Here is a 20,526-nt window from a genome sequence, read left to right as displayed (position 1 = left end):
AGATCAAGGCCGATATCGAGTTCTCCTCAGACTTCTAAATATTCCATTAAAGACTAATTTGTCTTGTTTTAGGGCAACTCTGTCTCGCCGGCTTTATGTCATTCCCGGAATGAATAATTTAATTGTTTGCAGTGACACTTTCGTAATGAATTCAAGGGCCCGATTCGCCCTACTTGAGCAGTGTGGAGGGGGGAGAAGCTGGGAAAAAGCTCTGGAGAGAGGGGACGTTTTTTGGGGGGGAGAATTCATTCCCAGCTCCCTGGAGGGCTGGATACAGACACACAGCTCCTTCATTAAGCAGAGTCTCTCAGCCCAGACCATTCATCAAAGAGTACAGAAAACAGGCCCACAGCCATGGTCTGTTGTACTTCATATTTCAAAGACAAACTTAAGAGGTTTTCCTATATTTCTTTTGTTTTGAGATTTTCTTTTCTTCGTGTTCTAAGATGACCCCGTCTTTCTAAGCTGGGTCATGGTGTGCTGTGTCAAAAGAAACTCCTGAATCTGTCGTCAAAGCCACATTAAATGTTATGTGGTCAGAAGGACATCATCACAATGTACGAAGGGATTGACATTGTTTGTCTTTTAGCAGGGACTGTGCAGTGTATCTTTTAACTTAGGCACCCCAGAGATTTAACATGAATATTGTCTTAAACATAAACATTGTTTGTCTCCTGGATTTGTGCGGCAGTACCTGTGACTTTTGCACAGTCCTGTATGTCTTTTAGAAGGGCCTGTGTATAACATCCCGTTTAACGTTAAATTAAATCATCACATAGTGTCTGTGCGAAGGTATTTCTACGAGGTGCTACTGGGTAGACTCGCGGTTTCAGGACAACTCAAAAGGAAGTCCTCTGTCACTACAAGAGACAGTCCGCAGATGTCCGGATGAGCAAGGATGAAGGTGGTCACTGTTTGACGGACCATCTCTAGTCCGTCCCCCCCCTCGCTCCTTCTCCACGGTGAAGAACAGTGGAGTAAAGCAGAGAGGAGGCCACACAGCGACATGTTTTATCGGCGTAGTGCTGACTCAGCCCGGCTCTCCCTCTGAGGGGCTGATGAGGAGGAATGGCCTTGTGGAGGCGCCGGGCCGCGTGCATCCATAGCTGTCATCATCGTCTGAATCCACCACTGCTGACTCTGCAGGCCTGGACCCCTGCGTGGATGGGAAACGACCTGTCGGGATCCACCTGACACCCTCTCAGTCTTCACCCCCTCCCCCCCCCCCCCCGATCCCTTCATCCTCCATCCCGCCCCTCTCAGGATGAGCTGCTCTCCGCGGCTCGACAAGCCCTTCGTCTTGCGGCGATTGACAAGGGGCTCTGTCTCCCTGTCTCTGTCCCTCACGGCCACGCCGGGGCCGGACAGGCTCCTTGGGGCGTCATCCGCGATCTCGACGGAGGACCGGGGGGCGTTCGACACCCACGTCACACCGACGCCACGTCTTTACATTTAGACATTACATTTAGTCATTTAGCAGACGCTCTTATCCAGAGCGACTTACAGTTAGTACAGGGACATTCTCCCCGAGGCAAGTAGGGTGAAGTGCCTTGCCCAAGGACACAACATCATTTTGCACAGCCAGGAATCGAACCAGCAACCTTCGGATTACTAGCCCAATTCCCTAACCGCTCAGCCACCTGACTCCCTCATCATCGTCTTCCTCTCACCCCTTCGGAAACTCTTTCTCGGGTACCTTGTCGTGTTTCGCTCGGACCTGTTGTCTCTGAACGCGTGGCGCTTTCAGGAAGGCAGCGGGAGCGTTTCCGTGGACGGTTGGGCCTCCATCTGCCGTGCTCTGTGAGGTGGGCTGCTCCTCGGGGCTGCTGGAGACGGGGCTGGAGGGGAGGAAGACAGGTTGTTGGTTAGCTGCCCGTGAAACGCTGAGATGAGGAACACAGGGAGGGATCTTCCTGGAGAGCGCGCGCGCGAGCGTGTTTTTGTGTTTCGCACGTGCGTGTGCGTGTTTGTGCGTGCGTCTGTATATGCATGTGTGTGCATGTGTGTGTATTTGCGTGTGTGTGTCTGTGTGTTTGTATGTGTGCATGGCTGTGTGTGTGCATGTGCATCTGTGTGTATGTGGGTGTGTGTGTGTTTGTGGGTCTGTACTGAAGACCACACTCATGGGAAGAATACCATTTCTGAAAACAAACCTCGATGAGTGGTTTTGGGAGTACACTGGATCAAACGTCTAATTAGACGTGTTAAGCAAGCAATGAGACACTGTCTAACCAAAGCTGCAGAGGACAACATAAAAAAAGATATTTCGTAAAGCCTCCTAAATTTAATCCAAAGTATTAAGCCATCCACAGTCCAGCAAACAAACATGCGTTAAATAAACAGGAAATACAATTCTATGATTTGTAAATTCTTTGATTGCAGTTTGTGGGCCAAATCCATATTTATGGGCAGTCGTCAGCAATTCTTACCCTCAGCATATTGTGGAGAGCTGTAAATCGAAGCCTGTCATGGTGTACTCCTTTGACAGAATGCTAAGTAAGTGGAAGGATCTAAATTTCATTGAACTGCGTCTGGTTGACTGGAGATTTGCATACTCTATTGAATATGAATGATACGTCCGCTGACTTTAGAAAAGGGTGCCACACATGAAATCTGACAGTTCAGTGAAATGGAAAGTGCATTGGAAGAGAGAATTGGATACTTCAATGGTAAAGCTTGAATGTAACACATAACTATATGAATACTACTGCATTTCATTTTTGTACCCAATAACTGTGGAGTATAATTTTAGACATAGAGAAAAACAATTATTTGAGAGGTGAACTTAGCCATTAACTGTAGATGCTCAGGGCCCCTTCTCGTTATGGAATATTTAACTTCAACAAAAAAGATCCAAATCCAAATATATTTCCCAGCACAGTAAATATCGTGTTAGTTGGGGTTGTGAAATAAAGAGCACAGAGTTCATAGTTTGACCAGAAACGCAAGACTAGCGATGAATACGAATGTGGTCAGAGTAAGAACATATTCACAATTAGACATAGGGCCCAATTTAATAATTATACAGTGCGAATATCTCCTCTGTGCCGTGGTTCTCTGACTTGATTAAAATCAAGTCAGAGAAGGTGTGTAGTGTTTCTGCTCTTGTGAATATATTGATTTGTCTCTGCAGAGTAGCCTACTGTATCACCTCGTGTTTTGTTTCAATCTCACTGATACAGGCTGTGCAAATATTAGAAGTCTGTCTCTCCGGAGCAGACAAACTCGCAGGGTTTCATGAACAGTGCACTCACGGGGAGAGATTGATTATGAGAGATATCATCAACAAGCCATGAAGGCGAGACGTGGAAAAAGAAAAAGAAGAAAATTATTTTTTCAGAGACAACGGTCAAATAATAATGAGCTCAAACAGATTCAAGCCTACTGTTTGTGTGAGTGGAGAGTTTAAGATCAATTAAAAGAGCCTGGAACTAAATGTATCTTTAATCTCTTTCAAGCTCTTCAGAAACCCTCAGATAGATCTGTGCAGCCAGAATGACGTGTGGAAATTATGGTTTATCAAAACATCTACCTATGGGAGTCTAAGAGAACTAGCAGTGCTGATATGAAATCAGCATAATATCATGTTGTACACTGTGTCTCATAATAAACCTAACAAGGCCATCCATAACATGGCGTACATGCATTGATACCAAGACTAAAAGTACACAGTTAGCTTCAGGGCCAAAACACAGGCTTCTAAAGTCAGCTATTTACAACAGTTCTGTACTCTCATTTTCCACCAAATTGCCATCAGTTCACATTCCTCAGGGGACGATTCCCATCTTTCACGATGTGGCGATGATGTAATATCCAGGCAGCAACAACAGCAGCAGCAGCAGCAGAAATGGTGGATAGCGTCCCAGGGAACAGGGTTCCTCCGGGGGGAGAGATAAAGGCCTTTGTCATTGTTTATGTTCCACATTCCCTCGCTCTGGTCCACCCTGGTGCATTCACCAGGAGATCATCAAGAAACAATGAAACCAGCCTCCCGACACCAGACGTGCTTATTGGCCCGGCCGCAGATCTCAGCTCTGGGAACATCGCCTCAGATGTATGAGAGAACATAAAAACCGCGAAGCTCCCGGTGAAAGAGCGGGCCAGGAGAGCCCGTCTCTGTCCGTGAGGGATCTGATGTGCTGCTTGTAGCTGTTGTTTGCTCCCAGCTGCAGGGTAATTAATGGAGGCGCTCAGGCGCGGGCAGATGAAGGCCGGCCGGAGGAATAAAGGTGAGGGATCGTCTCTGCGAGGCTGAGAGATCGAACAGGCTTACACGGCCGTCACACCGCACATATTGATATATTTCACTTGAGCACGGCTGACGTGAGATGTTTCACTGAGAGCATCACCCCAAGACTGTAGTCACCAACACACTGTACTGAACACTGTAGTCATCAACACACTGTACTGACCACTGTAGTCACCAACACACTGTACTGAACACTGTAGTCATCAACACACTGTACTGAACACTGTAGTCACCAACACACTGTACTGAACACTGTAGTCATCAACACACTGTACTGAACACTGTAGTCACCAACACAATGTACTGAACACTGTCACCAACACAATGTACTGAACACTGTCACCAACACACTGTACTGAACACTGTAGTCACCAACACAATGTACTGAACACTGTCACCAACACACTGTACTGAACACTGTAGTCACCAACACAATGTACTGAACACTGTCACCAACACACTGTACTGAACACTGTAGTCATCAACACACTGTACTGAACACTGTCACCAACACACTGTACTGAACGCTAACTGACTACGTAGTTTAATGGAACCAAGACATTCATATGACCTCTGACCTGTGATGTACCGTAGATGACCTCTGACCTATGATGCCATTGAAGACATGTACCCTAGATGACCTAAAGACGACGCCGGACATTGAAGAGGGGATGGCTTTGTCATCTTTCGATTGAAGCGAGAAAAAATGGTGGAGTCAGGTGGCTGAGCGGTTAGGGAAGCGGGCTAGTAATCTGAAGGTTGCCAGTTCGATTCCCCGGCTGTGCCAAATGACGTTGTGTCCTTGGGCAAGGCACTTCACCCTACTTGCCTCGGGGAGAATGTCCCTGTACTTAATGTAAGTCGCTCTGGATAAGAGCGTCTGCTAAATGACTAAATGTAAATGTAAATGTTGGTGGATGTAGGCCCACAAAGTGCCCCCTAGTGGACGACTGCTGACCCTGCAGGGAGCTAAGGGAGGGTAAGATCACACTTCACTGTCCTCGTTCCTGAGAAACCTTCTGGATACTTACTAATGAGCCAATTAGCTTCATGCAGATACTATTACACCTGTAGCACAGTCCACAGACAAAGCACGGTACCATCACACCTTCTCCTACCCCCGACAAGGAAAGGATCTTCCCCCTTTGTCCTTCTCCCAGAGGAGAAGCTTCAAAGCTTCTGGCCCAGCATGGGGTCAGATACAGAAGCCACACGGCCCACAGTATCAGACAAAGGATTTACAAGGAAGAACTTTCTTATGTGGATTTACAAACATATTCTCAAGGACTACATGGCTCATGGACACTATTTCAATGACAGTAGTTGATGTGTTATAATGTGTTTTTCCCATTTACTTAGAACGTTGTTTAATTGAGGTTTGATTATAACTTCCCTTCAAGTATAGTTAAGTCAGCCAATCTTGATATCAAAATGATTGTACCATACTAACAAAACCATTTACGAATGTTGTATTGTTATATTCTGAAGTTTGAGCATTCCATGGACAGTTGAAATAACGGAACTCAAAAGGTACAGCTACTTCACACCTAGGCAGATCTCAGGACGACGCCCAGGTGGGGGGAAACTGACCAATGAAAGAGGTCACCTTCACGGGGACCCCCCCCTTGTTCTTTGGAGTATAAAACCCCCAAACGTACAATCACCCACGCTTGTTCGTAGGAATTAAACTGAAGTGAACGCGTCATTTCTAAACTATTCCTCTCAACCTGCAAATTCACTGAGCGCCCGGAACTTTGGCCAAAGATTCCGTTGTTCTATTTTCGTTGGACGATAACGAAACCATTGACTCTACCCTTATTCAAACCGACAAAAGTAACTACGACTGCAATATTTCTTACCTGTGACATATTGGCATGTTGTGATTAAATTGTTGATGTTTGATTGTATTTTACAAATGAGTTAGCTTAACCCTTGCTAAGTCAGTTGCCCTTGCTCGTCCATTGTTACCACAAAGGCCTACCTGTCCCTCTCTACCCCTCTCTCTTTGTTCATTATAATTACATTCTCCTAAACAAATCATTGTGTATAATATTCGCGTATCACTCACGTTATCTGATCTGCTCTACTTTCATAGAATTCACGATTTAAGATTAGACTGATTATTACGAAGGCTATTATTTAAATATTATTCAATAAGGTTTCCTCTATCCCTTTAACAATAAGAGGTGGTGCCCCCAAGAACTACATACTTTATTATAAATTAAGTATTGCTAATCTTAAACGAGCAAACCCCGCTACACACCTCTGCCATGTTCTCAAGGTCCAGTTTCAGCTTGCAGGACAAACACGTTCAACTAAGCCGTCCGCTTTCATTATCAAAGAAATAACTCAATCATCTCATTTATGTTTAGCATGTTTTTGTAGAATCGAGTAGAACAGTGGGACACCTCAATATTGCGACAACAGCATGACTGTCTCTCACATCAAAAGAGAACAAACTGATGTGATTGTTCAAGGCGTCTGATCCCCGGAGATGGGGATGAAATTCAAACACTGGCGTGCACAAAATCATTAATCAATGAAAGCTCCCAATTATGCAGGAGACAGCCCGTTCATTCATACCTTTCTGGTCAATCTCAGCAACCTGGCTGTCAGTGGAGGGAGAGGATAAGAAAGAGAGAGTGAAAGAGGGAGAGAGAGAAGGGGAGAGAGGGATATAGAAAGAGTAACATAGAGAAAGAGAACGAGAGAAAGTGCGGGTGTGTTTGTGCAGGCGCGTGTGTGGTTGAGGGGAGAGGATACAGAGCCAGTTGGAGAGAGACAGAAGTGGGGAAGTAGTCGATAGGTGGGGAAATTCATAACAAATTATTTACATAATACATCTTCCCCCTAGGTGTTATGTGGGTGTGTGTGAACGTTGTGTGGAAACACGTAACTCTGAACGGCGCAGTGACAGAGAGAGTTGTGGTGGTGGGAGGATGCTGTAGAGCAGGAGACCGGAGAAGAGCAGATGGTCTGGAATTCTCAGGGTTTATTTCTGGAGAGTTCAGCCTTTATGCCTCATAGACTGACTTAATTATGAGACAGAGGGGAGAATGAACCCCTTGAAAAGGAGATTTAAAGGAGAAAAAAGAACGCCTTCATTAGGCCCACGAGGAGGCCTGCAGATACGACAGAATAGCCGTGAACTCTCTGACAACTCTCTACAGGATTGTGAAATTTACCCCTGAGCAGTATGGTGCTTTCGTTTGTTTGGCTCCCCACTGGCTGTTGCTAATGAAGAAGGCACACTGAGGAGGGTACAGTCACAATCCTGTAAGTGTAAACCAAAACAAACACTGGTGTCACCAATTATCCTACCTGACTTGTGATAGTATGACCCTGGTTCCAGTGTAGCTGTGATGGCCGTAAAATGTAGCCAAACATTTCACAACTCTGTTGTGGATGTTGGAAGACATTTCAGTTTGGGGAGTTTCTGTGGTTACGCTAATGATGTTTGCCTTCTGTTTGCCAGCCTTAAATTGACTTCCCATGCATCCACTCGAACTAACACATTTACAGTAAGAAGAGCGTTAGAGGCAGGATTGGTAATGTTGGTGAGATGCATTATTTGTCATATTTGCTGAAATAAACTTAATGTCCTGATAGCAACCAATAAACCAAAACGTACCTACCCTGCCTTTAAGATTACATAAATCTTAACATGTTTATTAAACCTACATAAAAAAACATAATTTGTACAAGATTGTTTGTTACATTGCATTTTACATTGTTCCAACCATAAAACGAATAGGAATTAATCTCACACACAATCTCAGACAGTGACCTGCAGTAAATGTCAGTTTCTCTATTAACGCTCTCCAAATGGCACGATCAAGTAGGACGCAGTATTGCAATTAAACACTGATTCTTAGATTGTTTAGTTCTTAGAAATTGTTTAACTTTTGTACTTTTACTTAATTTAAGATTCGTATATGTTTAGTGTTTGCACCTCCCTGCCACAGTAAATTCTGTGTTTGTATAACATACATGGCGAATAAACCGAATTCTGATTCTGATCTAATATAAAACAGAAACTGCACAAACTTTACCATCAAAATAAAACTTAAAAGAGGCACACACAGCTCGCAGAACCTGAGCTTGTGCAGAAGGAGCGTGGCAGCATGTACAGTTTCCCCAACACATCATTAGCCTCCGCCAGACTTGTTGCACAGCCTGACGACAACACACCTGAACACTCAGCCTAATTCAGTAGCCCGAGCCAAACCCAAGGTCTTCGGCGGAAGCAGAATGAGGGAGCAGTTTCTTTTTAAAGCCTGTTGCCTCGGCATTGGCCCCCAGAGGATTTGATCCAGAGCCGTGCTCCACAAGATGATTGGAGGGGTACTGGGGCCATGAAGCAGAAGGTGACCATGAAGGTGAAGTGTGCCTGGCTCAGAGTAAACAGGGCCTGGTTAAGGAGGATAGCTGCAGCTCAGTGGTAGAGTGTGTTACTACAGGCCAAGAGGTTGAAGATTCAAGTCCCCTTCGCCGTACGTCCCATTGACTAAATGAAGGCTTGACAAGGACCGCAGGTGCTTGTTGAGGATGTTTTTGCTTGTAATTAAACTGGGGTTTTTTTTTAGCTCATGAGATATGTTCAGAGATATGTCCCTGTTGTTGGCCGTGTGTTTAGCTCACTGGAAGACTGCCTGCAAATTGTGAGACCTCGGGTTCAAACTCTCTGGATGTCAGAGAAATAGGGAGAGAGAGACAGACATACAGACAGAGAGAGAGAGACATACAGACAGAAAGAGACAGAGAGACAGACAGAGAGACAGACAGAGAGAGAGAGAGAGAGAGAGAGAGAGAGAGAGAGAGAGAGAGAGAGAGAGAGAGAGAGAGAGAGAGAGAGAGAGAGAGAGAGAGAGAGAGAGAGAGAGAGAGAGAGAAAGGGGAGGAGGTTATAAGTGCAAACTTATAAAACTGATTCTAACTCTACATGGGGCTCTTTTCTTGGCTAATGACAAGGACAAACCATGCTGGCGTTTAGAGATTGCATTACTTTTACAATGGTCTATTACCCTCAAACTGATTAAGACAAAACCAGACTAGCATAGTCATTACAAAGGGAAATATGTCATTTAGCAAAATTAGACAGCCGCTGTAAATACCACACTTTAAAATGCCACGGCAGGCTCATCACCAGTCTGACAATCACCCATGCAAATAAACGCTGTGTCGTAATTCAACACCTATCTATCTACACACCCAAAGAAAATAACGATCGCGCCATCTCATTGCCATTTGTTGCGCATTACAATTAGAAAGCTAATAAAACAATTTGCACCAAAGTGACTGCTTATACTGTACAGAAACAATGACACATGGTGATATAGGACCGACAGATCTGCATCCTGGAAACTGCATACACGGTCACACCCAGGACGATAACGAGGACTATAACTATAACGATAACTATATTTGCGTCCACACCGACCTCGATTAGCTTATCACAATGTGGTCTTCAATTTCCAATGGGCAAGCGCTTTCAATTCGGATGGATTGTGATTGGTTGTCAGTGTTGTATAGTTCATGAGCTGGGAAATATTTTTTTTTTGAAAGTGATTCCAACGATATGCCTATCCTGCCAACAGGCATTTGGAACATTAAGACCTAACATACACATTTATGGCCTGGGTTCAGGGGTCACGATGACCATAGCAACGGATCCTTCCACGTTGATGAAACGCTAATTCTTCCTGAATGACGTGATTGACTGATGGCTATTCCCACTTGACTAAAACCGCGGAAATTGGCTGTTTGCCATTTGTGTTTTTCCCTTTCTACTGTAAATTCTGTCCTGTGACCTTCATGCCTCGGAGAGAGACTTTGCTACAGGCACCGTGTCTGAACCGGTCATTTTTCTTTCTGTTTAGAGACAATCCAGTCAGCTGACTGTCTAATACGGAACCTTAACTAATAGTGGCACTGTTCTAGTGAAGACTGACAACATTTTTCACCACACTTTCAAGGTGAACCTTCCGTTTCAATAAAGCATAAACCAGATATTATATAATATGACTAGATAATCGGAAGAGCTTCTAGTAAAAAGAGGCTTTCCTTCCTACAAAACTTTTAAATCCAGCCACCTAATGGATGTGTTATTGCTTTTACTGCTAACTCACATTGTTGCCACTCAGGCATACAATGGCGTCGTAAGTGAACTTCATTTGCACAGGGTTAATGAAGTTAACTCCGTCAACTGACATTGCACAATACTCATGTCAATGGCATCAATGCTAATAGATTAAATGGAAAAGGTTTGTTTTCATCTGCAACGGGAGGAACGTGAATTACTGTAAACTGTCAGTTCAGACTAGACTGCATGTATCGTGCCTGATCATGCTAATTTAGAAGTGGCACGGACATGTGCTAGAGCTAACTATATTCACGTTTGTCGTGTCATCATGATCATTCACTGCCAGATCTCAGACTCGTAAGAATTCCCACAGCGCCCCGGTAGCTCACTGAAGATGGATCTTTATAAAAACTACCTTCATGTAGGCCTACTTTTACTTGATAAATAGCCTATACGTCCAGAACCAAAATCTAGTTTGAACAGCCCCTTAGGCTGAGTGATTGTTTTTGTAGAAATCGTATTGAGGCAACTGTGGTTTCAACTGGATAAACAACAGTGAATATTACCAAGGAACTCAACATTCCCAGAGCGAGACCTTGAGATCGGCCCATGCTCAGAGAGATGCTTTGTAGAAACACCGCTGGTTGCACAATAGCGGTCCTCCAGGCAACAGGCGAGCGAGGGCACTCGACGTTGCCATAGCGACCAACCCTTCTCCCTCAAATGTCCTTTGGTATGAATTTGTTATATTTGTTAACAAAAAATTAGATGAATTAGCAGCAGAGTGGGCAGACAGGCATAATCGCTTTATGCAAACTGTCGTTACAAAGCACAAAGAAAGCTGTCGTTTTTCTGTTTGTTCTTTTTCAGATAGGCTGTGCTTCCTTGACAACAAGGTAATTATTTTTGAAAAGATGTAGAAATGTTCAATTTTCACCTGATGGAGCAGAATAAACACTGTTCTCCTCAACTGTAGAGGTCACAGTCTGGGGGAAACTCACTTAAAAAACAGGGTGGAAACCAGACACTACAACTCAGAAATACAAGTTCTTGAAAATATTTTACTTAGGCAGACATCATTCTTCAGAGAGGTCACAACAACAGTCAGTTTTTCTGACAGCTCAAAGATGGATGCTGATGATGGTTGTTTATCTTTACTCGGCTGAGAAAGAGATTTGAGAGAGAGAGAGAGAGAGAGAGAGAGAGAGAGAGAGAGAGAGAGAGAGAGAGAGAAGAGAGAGAAAGAGAGAGAGAGAGGAACATGGAGAGACGTAAGAGAGTAAGAAAACGAGAAAGAGAGAGTCAGAGAGATAAACAGAAAGAGTGAGACACACCACATACAGATAGAGAGAGAGACAGCGGCTCTTAAGAGGCTGGACTGCAGTGGTCAGGTGGAAAGGTTACTCATGCTCCCAAATAAATAAAACAACACCTGGCTCTGAGAGCATTTGCAGGCCCGACGCCAGGTCCTGCTGAGAGACACGGCCCCCAGGTGCCGAACCCAGCAGCAGCTTGGAGGAGCCTGGGAGTGGACGCAGAGAACACTCTCTACCCCGAGGCTGGACGCTCAACCGCCTTTTAAGACTTTTAAAAAGTTTCCTAAAACGGCTAAAATCGACGTGGTTCCTGTCTCTGAAGGTGTGTGCTTAGAGATAACCACGCACCAATGAGAGCTTTTGAAAAGGACTGCAAAGTCAGTAACACAAATAAAAACATTTTGTTAGACCGTTATCTTTTTCTTCTGTTTGTATTAACTGTTCTTGTTCGTTAGCTTTAAGCACTGTAGTTACAGTGCTCCAGTTTAGCTTCATGACGCTGTGTGGTTTAGATTTATGTGTTTGTTTTTTGGGGGTGGAAGAATGGACCAAGACAAAGTGATTCGCCCCAGGAATCTGGCTAGTCTAAATCCAGCTCTGACCATATTATACCTATTAAATGAATCAGGATGTCTCTGTTTTCAAATGCAACAAATAAATCCTGACAATTTATGTACGCTGCAGGAAAACACCACAAAATGGACCGCATTCTAGTAGTATTCCACCACGGCATAGAACATGTTTTTGTCTGTTGGTTGTATTTGCAGTGCGCTGTTGGCTTTTGGCAATGGGGTAGTCTGGGGGTTAAAATGGGGGAGTCAGTTGGCTGAGCGGTGAGGGTGTCGGGCTAGTAATCCGAAGGTTGCCAGTTCGATTCCCGGTCATGCCAACTGACGTTGTGTCCTTGGGCAAGGCACTACACCCTACTTGCCTCGGGGGGAATGTCCCTGTACTTACTGTAAGTCGCTCTGGATAAGAGCGTCTGCTAAATGACTAAATGTAAATGTAATGTAAATGTAAAATATTGTGTTTGAGAAGCAGAGGACATGTCTGGCTTCATGTCAGCTCACGTAGACGGCTGTTGATGTTGGGATGCTTTCGGATACAGAGAGTGTGGGAGGTACACAGGCCAATGTGAGGAAGAGATGGAGGGTGACAGACTCATCACAGGACTTACACACACACACGTACACAGGCATTCGCACACAAATCGCGCAGAAACGCACACAGATACACATCCACACACACTCATGCAAACCAATTAAGTATGACACGGTAAAGAGCCTTCATGCTTGTGACCCTCTGTCTCCACACAGTGGAGTATGGACTGTAAACAGACAGCCAGCAGGGAACTCTACTGCACTCCACAATTATACACGGTAACAGTTGGACTGACTCCCATTGAAGCATATCAACAAAATACTGTTTTCTCTGCCCCTGTCCCCTGTTAAACTCACTTCATTTGTGTGTTCAGATGTTCAAACAATCACTGAATATCCCCAGTTACGTCGAAACTGTGAAAGCGAATGGGTTTGTTCACCAAGCTCTGAAAAAAAACATTATTGGTTGGTGACGCAGGGTCACTCGCTAAATGGACATTGGTCCCTGTGACAGAATGGACTGAGGGTGGTTGCCATGTGTACTGTGACAATATCGATGACACCCACAGCAACGACAGCTGTTTACTGAAAAATGTCACATTGCACAGAATGTTGGGCATCCGAACATTTACATTTGGTCATTTAGCAGACACTCTTATCCAGAGTGACTTACAGTAAGTACAGGGACATTCCCCCCGAAGCAAGTAGGGTGAAGTGCCTTGCCCAAGGACACAACGTCATGTGGCACGGCTGGGAATCGAACTGCCATCTGACTACTGAACATGTGCATGTCAATTCAATAAAAGGCTATTTGTTTTTGCTAGAACGTACCCAGGTGCTAATAATTGTGAAACAGCTGAACAAAACCACAGATGATGTACGTTATGTGTGAGTGTATGTCTAAGCATGTGTGTGTGTGTATTTGTGCGTGTGTGTCTAAGTGTGTGTGCAGATGTGATTGGGATTAAATCACAGGCACTTTGTATGTAAATACGTTTCGTCTTTCTCATCTGGTGATTCAGAATTTTTTATTGAAGAGCCATATACATTATGGTGATTAATTTTATTCCAAGGAGGTCATTAATTGGATCCACATCACCACCTTTGTCATTTGCATGAATTCATTCTCCTGTCTTTCGCTGAAAAGTGAAAAACTCCCTTCATTCGTAATCAATCAATCATGATAAAGTGTCTCATCAAAGAATCTGTGGAGAATGGGTCAGGAAGGCAGATGGACTTGGTCAGGGCAGAATCTTCTGCTCCTCATGTGCATGTTAAGGGTGTGGTGTTTACAGAGCGAAGTTGAGGAGTGATGTGGAGGAAATGGCATCACATTGATCACAGTAACGTGCTACAGTAACATACGACAGCGATATACTAGCATGCCTCAGCCACTGCATGTCCTGAGGAAACTGACACCATTTTTGGAGTGAAGCCACCAAATGAGTCTCTGCAGGTTGGGATGTCTGCAGTAAACAAAGCATGTAGTCTTCCTGAAGTCTGACGCGACGCAAATATTTTCTCTATATTCGACCGTTCAACAGTGGCTATTTTTATGAAAATACACGTGCTCGCAAGCAAATGCTCAAAAGGTCTGGGCAAGTTTGTGTTGTGTCGAACAGTAGATAGAGCTCTATTTCTTTAGTGGAAACATAAGAAGGTCTAAGAGGACATCTGACATATGATATTTTAACCGTGCAGAGTTGAACATGTCTATGGCATCATGTCAGTGATGTCAGTTGGCTGAGCGGTGAGGGAATCGGGCTAGTAATCCGAAGGTTGCCAGTTTGATTCCCGGTCATGCCAACTGACGTTGTGTCCTTGGGCAAGGCACTTCACCCTACTTGCCTCGGGGGAATGTCCCTGTACTTACTGTAAGTCGCTCTGGATAAGAGCGTCTGCTAAATGACTAAATGTAAATGTATGTGAACCTGATCCAAGGGTTGTAGTGCCTTCTGTGGAGAAATGACCAACTTCCTGCCATCCATTCATCTGGGCAGCCAAAGGCAATATTATTCTTAACTAATATTAAACTCTCACTAAACAAGTGTACTTTCTCTTACACTAACCGATAAACATGGTTTCTCAGAGTAATCTTGGCGTGCCAATGTTGTTGTTTTCTCAGACAAGTATAAACCCTTGCAATCAGTGATTCTTAATTTTTTATTTTTCGCTTCCTTGCACATTAAATAATAAGTCTTATCTTAGAGAGATGACAGAGGTTGACATGGTTACGCCCTATGGTTCATTAATACGCATTACTTTTTAATTCCGCATCATAAATAACATATTGGAATTGTGACAATATGCAACTTGGCCGTTTCCCTTGGGCATTCAGATTGATGGTAAGAGCCAGCACCAGGCCCTGGCCCCTGCTGACAACATGAGCTATAAATTAATGCTTCGACACTAACGCAGAAAATTTATGACGGGGGAAATACAGGAGCAAGGAAAACAGTCTTCCTGCAACCACTATGTACTGATAATTAAAGATACGCTTAAGACTGATAAGTCAGTAATAAAACCAAAAAAGTTGTGAGTTGACGATGTGGGTGATATGCTCACACATGGTGAGAAGGCAGGGAGCCCAAGATGAGTCAATCACCGACTTGAGCGCGGAGCTGTGGGTAAAAGGGTCCAGGGGTTCATACTGAGAGTTAATACTAAAAACCCCAGGGAGAAGCATTCGTTCTGTGCAAGACAGTTTGGGGTTTTCCTTTCACATTGCTCCAGGTGAGGCTCGAACTCACAACCTCAGCATCGCTCTGCAGAATACTGTCTTATAAGTACCACGCACTAACCGATTGCGCCACTGGAGCAGTTGAATGGCCTAGATTCCTTCGGATCAGATGAAGGACCAACAGCCCCTCTCAAATCTGTATGACGAGTATGATTGACGCGTGTTCAGAACATTGAAAAAATGGAAAACCAATGAAAGAGGTAGAAGAATTGAAGACCTAGAAATGTGATGTTTCAGTTCCCAATTTCACATCTGAAATGGAAACAACGGTTTGTTGATGAGTAATATTCGGTTATTGAAACCCCTAATCCAAGAACTCAGTTCCATATGACGTACAATGTAAAGACCAACTAAATATCTATGCTCCAGATGAGGCTTGAACTCACAACCTCGGCATTGCTCTGCAGAATACTGTCTTAAAAGTACCACGCGCTAACCGATTCTGCCACTGGAGCAGTTGAATGGCTGGTATTTCTTATCAGATCAGACCTTCAGTACAGTTTTCAGGTGACGCAGTTCAGAAATCCACTTAGAAAATAAAGAACTATTGAAAAAGATAAACAATTGGTGAGATATAACTGTGTTCCAACTCACCATTTTACTTTGGAAGAACTATTAGGCTATTTTATTAGTATTGTTCTGAAATTGAAACCCTTGTTTCAAGAACTCTGTTGATATCAATATACAGACCAAAAATTGATTAAACATCAGTTGCTCCAGTTGAGGCTTGAACTCACAACCTCGGCATCGCTCTGCAGATTACTGTCTTATAAGTACCGCGCGCTAACCGATTGCACCACAAGAGCAGATGACAGACCAAGAGCCGCTGTCAAATCTGTATGACGAGTATGATTGACGCGTGTTCAGAACATTGAGAAAATAGAAAACCAATGAAAGAGGTAGAAGAATTGAAGACCTAGAAATGTGATGTTGCAATTCCCAATTTCACATTTGAAGAGGAAAAATCAGTTCGTTGATGAGTAATATTCGGTTATCGAAACCCATAATCCAAGAACTCAGTTCCATATGATGTACAATGTAAAGACCAACCAAATATCTATGCTCCAGGTGAGGCTCGAACTCACAACCTCGGCATTGCTCTGCAGATTACTGTCTTATAAGTACCGCGCGCTAACCGATTGCGCCACTGGAGCAGATGAAAGACCAACAGCCGCTGTCAAATCTGTACGACGAGTATGATTGACGCATGTTCAGAACATTGAGAAAATAGAAAACCGATGAAAGAGGTAGAAGACTTGAAGACCTAGAAATGTGATGTTTCAGTTCCCAATTTCACATTTGAAGAGGAAATACCGGTTTGTTGATGAGTAATAATCTGAGATTGAAACCCATAATTCAAGAACTCAGTTCCATATGATGTACAAAGTAAAGACCAACCAAATATCAATGCTCCAGGTGAAGTTTGAACTCACAACCTCAGCATTGCTCTGCAGATTACTGTCATATAAGTACCGCTCGCTAACCGATTGCGCCACTGGAGCAGTTGAATGGCCGGTATTCCTTATCAGATCAGACCTTCAGTACAGTATTCACGTGACGCAGTTCGGAAATCCACTTAGAAAATAGAAAACTATTGAAAAGAGATAGACAATCGGTGAGATATAAATGTGTTCCAACTCATTGGGCTATTTTATTAGTATTATTCTGAAATTGAAAACCCATGTTTCAAGAACTCTTTTGATATCTATGTACAGACCAAAGATTGATTAAACATCAGTTGCTCCAGGTGAGGCTCGAACTCAAAACCTCGGCATCGCTCTGCATATTACTGTCTTATAAGCACCGCGCGAACCGATTGCGCCACCGGATCAGATGAAGGACCAACAGCCCCTCTCAAATCTGTATGACGAGTATGATTGACGCGTGTTCAGAACATTGAAAAAATGGAAAACCAATGAAAGAGGTAGAAGAATTGAAGACCTAGAAATGTGATGTTTCAGTTCCCAATTTCACATCTGAAAAGGAAACAACGGTTTGTTGATGAGTAATATTCGGTTATTGAAACCCCTAATCCAAGAACTCAGTTCCATATGACGTACAATGTAAAGACCAACCAAATATCTATGCTCCAGATGAGGCTTGAACTCACAACCTCGGCATTGCTCTGCAGAATACTGTCTTAAAAGTACCGCCCGCTAACCGATTCTGCCACTGGAGCAGTTGAATGGCTGGTATTTCTTATCAGATCAGACCTTCAGTACAGTTTTCAGGTGACGCAGTTCAGAAATCCACTTAGAAAATAAAGAACTATTGAAAAAGATAAACAATTGGTGAGATATAACTGTGTTCCAACTCACCATTTTACTTTGGAAAAACTATTAGGCTATTTTATTAGTATTGTTCTGAAATTGAAACCCTTGTTTCAAGAACTCTGTTGATATCAATATACAGACCAAAAATTGATTAAACATCAGTTGCTCCAGTTGAGGCTTGAACTCACAACCTCGGCATCGCTCTGCAGATTACTGTCTTATAAGTACCGCGCGCTAACCGATTGCACCACAAGAGCAGATGACGGACCAAGAGCCGCTGTCAAATCTGTATGACGAGTATGATTGACGCGTGTTCAGAACATTGAGAAAATAGAAAACCAATGAAAGAGGTAGAAGAATTGAAGACCTAGAAATGTGATGTTGCAATTCCCAATTTCACATTTGAAGAGGAAAAATCAGTTCGTTGATGAGTAATATTCGGTTATCGAAACCCATAATCCAAGAACTCAGTTCCATATGATGTACAATGTAAAGACCAACCAAATATCTATGCTCCAGGTGAGGCTCGAACTCACAACCTCGGCATTGCTCTGCAGATTACTGTCTTATAAGTACCGCGCGCTAACCGATTGCGCCACTGGAGCAGATGAAAGACCAACAGCCGCTGTCAAATCTGTACGACGAGTATGATTGACGCATGTTCAGAACATTGAGAAAATAGAAAACCGATGAAAGAGGTAGAAGACTTGAAGACCTAGAAATGTGATGTTTCAGTTCCCAATTTCACATTTGAAGAGGAAATACCGGTTTGTTGATGAGTAATAATCTGAGATTGAAACCCATAATTCAAGAACTCAGTTCCATATGATGTACAAAGTAAAGACCAACCAAATATCAATGCTCCAGGTGAAGTTTGAACTCACAACCTCAGCATTGCTCTGCAGATTACTGTCATATAAGTACCGCTCGCTAACCGATTGCGCCACTGGAGCAGTTGAATGGCCGGTATTCCTTATCAGATCAGACCTTCAGTACAGTATTCACGTGACGCAGTTCGGAAATCCACTTAGAAAATAGAAAACTATTGAAAAGAGATAGACAATCGGTGAGATATAAATGTGTTCCAACTCATTGGGCTATTTTATTAGTATTATTCTGAAATTGAAAACCCATGTTTCAAGAACTCTGTTGATATCGATGTACAGATCGAAGATTGATTAAACATCAGTTGCTCCAGGTGAGGCTCGAACTCACAACCTCGGCATCGCTCTGCAGATTACTGTCTTATAAGTACCGCGCGCTAACCGATTGCGCCACTGGAGCAGTTGAATAGACGGTATTCCTTATCAGATCAGACCTTCAGTACAGTATTCACGTGACGCAGTTCGGAAATCCACTTAGAACATAGAAAACTATTGAAAAGAGATAGACAATCGGTGAGATATAAATGTGTTCCAACTCATTGGGCTATTTTATTAGTATTGTTCTGAAATTGAAAACACATGTTTCAAGAACTCTGTTGATATCGATGTACGGATCGAAGATTGATTAAACATCAGTTGCTCCAGGTGAGGCTCGAACTCACAACCTCAGCATCGCTCTGCAGATTACTGTCTTATAAGTACCGCGCGCTAACCGATTGCGCCACTGAAGCAGTTGAATAGACGGTATTCCTTATCAGATCAGACCTTCAGTACAGTATTCACGTGACGCAGTTCGGAAATCTACTTAGAAAATAGAAAACTATTGAAAAGAGATAGACAATTGGTGAGATATAAATGTGTTCCAACTCATTGGGCTATTTTATTAGTATTGTTCGGAAATTGAAAACCCTTGTTTCAAGAACTCTATTGATATCGATGTACAGATCAAAGATTGATTAAACATCAGTTGCTCCAGGTGAGGCTCGAACTCACAACCTCGGCATCGCTCTGCAGATTACTGTCTTATAAGTACCGCGCGCTAACCGATTGCGCCACTGGAGCAGTTGAATAGACGGTATTCCTTATCAGATCAGACCTTCAGTACAGTATTCACGTGACGCAGTTCGGAAATCCACTTAGAAAATAGAAAACTTTTGAAAAGAGATAGACAATCGGTGAGATATAAATGTGTTCCAACTCATTGGACTATTTTATTAGTATTGTTCTGAAATTGAAAACACATGTTTCAAGAACTCTGTTGATATCGATGTACAGATCGAAGATTGATTAAACATCAGTTGCTCCAGGTAAGGCTCGAACTCACAACCTCGGCATCGCTCTGCAGATTACTGTCTTATAAGTACCGCGCGCTAACCGATTGCGCCACTGGAGCAGTTGAATAGACCGTATTCCTTATCAGATCAGACCTTCAGTACAGTATTCACGTGACGCAGTTCGGAAATCCACTTAGAAAATAGAAAACTATTGAAAAGAGATAGACAATTGGTGAGATATAAATGTGTTCCAACTCATTGGGCTATTTTATTAGTATTGTTCTGAAATTGAAAACCCTTGTTTCAAGAACTCTATTGATATCGATGTACAGATCAAAGATTGATTAAACATCAGTTGCTCCAGGTGAGGCTCGAACTCACAACCTCAGGATCGCTCTGCAGATTACTGTCTTATAAGTACCACGCGCTGACCGATTGCGCCACTGGAGCAGTTGAGTAGATGGTATTCCTTATCAGATCAGACCTTCAGTACAGTATTCACGCGACGCAGTTCGGAAATCCACTTAGAAAATAGAAAACTATTGAAAAGGGATAGACAATCGGTGAGATATAAATGTGTTCCAACTCATTGGGCTATTTTATTAGTA

At 43.3% G+C, this 20,526-nt stretch overlaps 8 non-coding genes across 8 annotated transcripts; all 8 read right to left on the bottom strand.

Annotated features, from left to right (window-relative positions):
- Positions 1 to 15,472: 15,472 nt before the first annotated feature.
- trnai-uau (transfer RNA isoleucine (anticodon UAU)) lies at positions 15,473 to 15,566 on the bottom strand. Its single transcript has 2 exons — positions 15,529 to 15,566; positions 15,473 to 15,508 (listed from the first exon to the last, which is right to left on the bottom strand). It is a non-coding gene; the product is annotated as a tRNA-Ile (tRNA).
- A 981-nt stretch (positions 15,567 to 16,547) lies between these two features.
- On the bottom strand, positions 16,548 to 16,641 carry trnai-uau (transfer RNA isoleucine (anticodon UAU)). The gene is made up of 2 exons: positions 16,604 to 16,641; positions 16,548 to 16,583 (listed from the first exon to the last, which is right to left on the bottom strand). It is a non-coding gene; the product is annotated as a tRNA-Ile (tRNA).
- A 1,630-nt stretch (positions 16,642 to 18,271) lies between these two features.
- trnai-uau (transfer RNA isoleucine (anticodon UAU)) lies at positions 18,272 to 18,365 on the bottom strand. Its single transcript has 2 exons — positions 18,328 to 18,365; positions 18,272 to 18,307 (listed from the first exon to the last, which is right to left on the bottom strand). It is a non-coding gene; the product is annotated as a tRNA-Ile (tRNA).
- Positions 18,366 to 18,950: 585 nt separating this feature from the next.
- trnai-uau (transfer RNA isoleucine (anticodon UAU)) lies at positions 18,951 to 19,044 on the bottom strand. Its single transcript has 2 exons — positions 19,007 to 19,044; positions 18,951 to 18,986 (listed from the first exon to the last, which is right to left on the bottom strand). It is a non-coding gene; the product is annotated as a tRNA-Ile (tRNA).
- A 237-nt stretch (positions 19,045 to 19,281) lies between these two features.
- Positions 19,282 to 19,375, bottom strand: trnai-uau (transfer RNA isoleucine (anticodon UAU)). Its single transcript has 2 exons — positions 19,338 to 19,375; positions 19,282 to 19,317 (listed from the first exon to the last, which is right to left on the bottom strand). It is a non-coding gene; the product is annotated as a tRNA-Ile (tRNA).
- Positions 19,376 to 19,612: 237 nt separating this feature from the next.
- trnai-uau (transfer RNA isoleucine (anticodon UAU)) lies at positions 19,613 to 19,706 on the bottom strand. Its single transcript has 2 exons — positions 19,669 to 19,706; positions 19,613 to 19,648 (listed from the first exon to the last, which is right to left on the bottom strand). It is a non-coding gene; the product is annotated as a tRNA-Ile (tRNA).
- A 237-nt stretch (positions 19,707 to 19,943) lies between these two features.
- trnai-uau (transfer RNA isoleucine (anticodon UAU)) lies at positions 19,944 to 20,037 on the bottom strand. The gene is made up of 2 exons: positions 20,000 to 20,037; positions 19,944 to 19,979 (listed from the first exon to the last, which is right to left on the bottom strand). It is a non-coding gene; the product is annotated as a tRNA-Ile (tRNA).
- A 237-nt stretch (positions 20,038 to 20,274) lies between these two features.
- Positions 20,275 to 20,368, bottom strand: trnai-uau (transfer RNA isoleucine (anticodon UAU)). The gene is made up of 2 exons: positions 20,331 to 20,368; positions 20,275 to 20,310 (listed from the first exon to the last, which is right to left on the bottom strand). It is a non-coding gene; the product is annotated as a tRNA-Ile (tRNA).
- Between the last annotated feature and the right edge of the window lie 158 nt (positions 20,369 to 20,526).

Source organism: Osmerus eperlanus, chromosome 18, assembly GCF_963692335.1.
Source record: "Osmerus eperlanus chromosome 18, fOsmEpe2.1, whole genome shotgun sequence".
NCBI classification, from domain to species: Eukaryota; Metazoa; Chordata; class Actinopteri; order Osmeriformes; family Osmeridae; genus Osmerus; species Osmerus eperlanus.
The sequence above is the reverse complement of the archived record's forward strand: the minus strand, read 5'-3'. Positions and strand labels throughout refer to the sequence as shown.